This window comes from Chelonoidis abingdonii, chromosome 1 (genome assembly GCF_003597395.2).
Source record: "Chelonoidis abingdonii isolate Lonesome George chromosome 1, CheloAbing_2.0, whole genome shotgun sequence".
In the NCBI taxonomy this organism is placed as follows: Eukaryota; Metazoa; Chordata; order Testudines; family Testudinidae; genus Chelonoidis; species Chelonoidis abingdonii.
In genome coordinates, this window is record NC_133769.1 from 368,772,824 (window position 1) to 368,776,977 (window position 4,154).

A 4,154-nucleotide genomic window follows, 5' to 3' on the forward strand; every position below is an offset into this window, starting at 1 on the left:
AGCTACTAAGAAATCCACGGAGTGATCCTTCCACACATCAGTTCCGGACTGTGACCACACATCATATTACAACGTGCACAGCTTACTATAATGCCAAAGGTTTTATATTAAGCATAAAGGATTACTCAAGATCGCTTACTACAGAGAGAAATTTCTTCCTAGAATCAGTTTCAAAATTCGTCCTTGTAGATGTATCATAGCATCTTGAATAACAGACAGTAAAACGACGTCGTGCACTAGCTATCTGTAAAATTTAGTGTCTACTTTAAGTAGAAACACAAGAGTCTTATTCAGTAGAGAGGAGGCGCCATGACTTGATTTTGTTCTAGCATACCATTCTAGCCTGATGCCGGAGCAGTCCTGCTTAATGAGGTTACTAAGTGCCATCCTGTAAGCCTAAGGGGTACACATCGTAATCTTTATTGTGGATAACCCAAACAGGCCTACCTCTGAGAACAGATAGCAAGCACCATAACAAGGCGAAACCCAACGGCCTGAGGCGGAAAGTCAAAGGAAAGGAGTGAAAAGCAGGACATGCAGACTGAAGAGCTTCCAAGACTGGCTACCACCAGCGCCGACAGCGAAACGAGTGAAAGTGAACGAAGAAGGGACAGATAACTGAACAAATACATCCCCGGTCCTGCTCTGCAGAAGGTGACAGCAGTAACATAGCACACTTAGAAAAACGGTCACAGGGCTAGATCCGAGTACATGCATGTAGCGAAAACTGGAAGGCAAACCCGCATGGCAAAGAACGTATGCAAAAACGAAACTAGCACACGGTGGGGGTGGGTGAAAAAAAAATATGTCTGCGGCGAGTACCAGGAATACCAGAACGTACAAATGACCAAACGCGCGTCCCTGCCCATCCCCCACAACGTTGAACAAGACTCTAGCCCGCATAAAACACTAAGGAGCAACCGCAGCAGGAAAGGAACTAGCCCCACCGAGGCTCAACGACAACATGAAGCTAGTGGGAAACCAATGGATGTGAGACGATGCAGATGACAAGTGGACTGCCAAGCAGAAGACTGGGGAGGCGGTTGCAGAGAATGAAAAACGGAGGGAAGCAAAAGAGGAAGCGAAGGCGCTGTGGCGCCAGGCCAGAGACTCCGGTGTGAAGCAATGAAAAAATGATAAAGAAATGATACGCCTACCTGGAAAGTGAGCAGCCACAACACAACTGCATGGCAGAAAAGGTCCGTGAAAGAAAGAAAGGAAGAAGGAGAAAAAATAGATGGCAATGGCGGTGAGAACGAGTGAAGGTCAAAGAATACGGAAGAAGAGAACAGCAAGAAGCAAATAAAAGGAGTGAATCGACAAAGGCAACGCACGCCGCCCGCCCCTCCCCACAGAGGCCAGAGCAGAACGAACGTCGAAAGCCACAAGCCGCGTAGCTGTCGACCGAGGCGAAACAAGCCTAGAACACACAGAGGCCGCAAAGCACGCTGAAGACGAAGGAAAAACCGCCACAAAACTACCCAAACAACTCCATGGGATGCACATGAACTACATACAAAACTAAGACAAAACCGCAAACGCAACGCAGCACGGAACACCAACACAAAATGGCACATATGTAGCGCGCACCATCAACCAGAACCACACGATACCAAAATAAAAGAGTCCAACTCACCACAAATCCCAAACCATCCAGGCGACTATATCAGAGACCCAATTCACACACAGCAACTAGGTTTTTTTATGTATGTCTCTGCTGTGATAAGCTTTAAATCTGTTTACAGTATTACTGAGAACTAGTGGTTAAAAACTTAAATATCTTAACATCAGTATCCAATTTGGATCTCTGACTTTACATTCAATGCCACATTTTTATTCCAAGATGGGTAGTTTACAAAGATCTTTATGATACCACAGACTCTGTTCAGACAGGCGGGTTTGAGGTTGCTTTTCCGAAATTACTCGTGTGCTGTTACTTCTGGCTAGTTGCTCCCAATGGTAAATCAGTCACATGGCTTTTCGGCTCCCCTTCGATGTTCCCTCTGCTGGCGGTTTCTGTTATTTTAATTTATGTGTATGCTGATTTTTGGTAGCGTGAGGTCTGGCAAAATAGGCGTTTCGGGAGATCCTGCACATGGGGCTGGCCCTTTGGGCAGCTGAGATCTCCCAACCTCTGACTGTACATATGCAATAATTCCACTCCCTTGTTGGGGTTACCCTGTGTTTCCCCTTTCCCTCCATGAGTCCTTCCCTGCCCTAGAGGTGTGATCTGTGCCCTCTGGGTAAATTATCCTGTTTAACCTTGCGATCAGATTCACCTTTTCCGCAGCTTTCCATCCATGTTCTCTGTGTTTCACCAGGCCTGGGGGGAAAACACCACCGATTCATCTGTCAGTTGGGTCATTTGTGTTCGGACTCACAAACTCATGGCCTGGCAATTTCTTGGTCTCAACCCTCTGCTTCACAGGGACGTCGAGGCTGACATCTTGAAGTGAAGAGGCACAGTGACTTTCCAAAATCTTTCAGAATTAGCATCCTGTAAAAAACTGGGATCTGGATTGGGTACTGTCTGCCATCCCTCCATGATCCGCTGGAGTCAAAAGCTGTAGTGAGTCTCCCCATCAGAGAATAGTCGATCACGGAAGGAGTGGTCTTTCAAAACCTGAGCTCATGGGCTGAAGTGACCTGAGGGATCGAGCTAAAAAGCAGGCAGGAAAGCAAAGAGGAGGGGGGGGGGGGGGAGCATACAGATGCCATGACTCAGCCTGGTCTTCCTGGGCCTATCCTTCCAACTGAGCATGAGGAAACATTCTGTACCACCTATCTATTTCCTTCCCCGGTCCTCCTTCTGCGGCCCCCTCTAAGACACATTTCTCTGAGCTCCCTAGAGAGGGCTCTGGGCTCTGTGTCTGGTTCAGCTGCAACTTGCTGGCAGCTAACAACCTGGACAGTTGTCTCCCTGGCAGGCATCACACCCCTGTCCCTTCCTGATGTGGTCTTGCCTCCAGCTGCAGTGCAGGAGTTAGTCTCAACCCCGTCCTGCCTGGAAGCATGTGGCTTCCCCCTGCTGCAGGAGAATCAAGGAGACTCTTTCCCATTCTCTCAGCAGTTCCTGAGACCTTACAATTTCCTTTGGAGGTCCCAGCATAAAACTATCTCCTGCTGCAGGCAAATACTTTAATCTGAGCTACACGGAAAAAATCATTTCCAAGGAGCAGGTCGACAAAGTGGTGTTCTATTACCCCCACAGTCACAACACTTTCCAAACCTTCTCACACCACATGAATTTTAGCTAGTGGTACGAGGAATTTGCTTTCGCCCACCCCCACAATCTCTGCCATTTGGCTAGGTAACATACTGGCCTTTGGGACCACATTCTGCTTAACCAGAAGGATCTGGGCCCCTGTACTTCTCTGCCCCAAGCATTCCCTGCCATCAATTTGGACAACCTTAACAAGCTCCATATCTGGCTCTGCAGAGGTTAACTTCACAAAACCAATCTGATAGGGTTTCAATTGATTTGGGGTGTTTCTGTGAGAGGACAGCAGAAATAACATGAGCAATTGGTTGCCTGCTTCCTCCTAGCACAGGGCATTTATTCCTCAGGAGGTCAGTGACTTTACACCTATCGCACCTTTTGGGCTCTTCTGCTTTTACAGAAGATTTGGGATGAAGGTTAGAGGAATGGTTCTGGAGAGGTGAGTACCCAGCCTCCCAGCCACCCTCCCTCTTGCTCGGGATAAAATGTGATCGCCCCTTTCTACCAGCTTCAAATCCCTCTTTCTTTCTCTGGCCTCTCCTCAGCATACTCCTCAGTTTGTTGGAAGGCATCATTTAAAAGAGCATTCTCAGCCACAATCTTTACGTCTTTGTCCCATAGACACTGCTTTATTTCAGCCTTACATATGCTCTAGAAATGTTTTTTGAGCAACAAGAACAAGCAGTCCTTCAAAACATGCCACCTCTTTACCCCATTCCCATTTTCCCAACAAATCTTTCATTTTGTTTCCATATTCCCATTAATCATCCCTCTTAAGATTCCTAAATTTAATTCTATATGTTTTGGAGGTAATCTGAAAACTTCATAAAACTGTATCTAAAGCATCTTGAATAGGCATTCCATTGAATATATTTCAAGCTTTACCAGTTAATTTCGCAATCAGGGTAGGAACTCTCTTATCCTCAGGGATTTC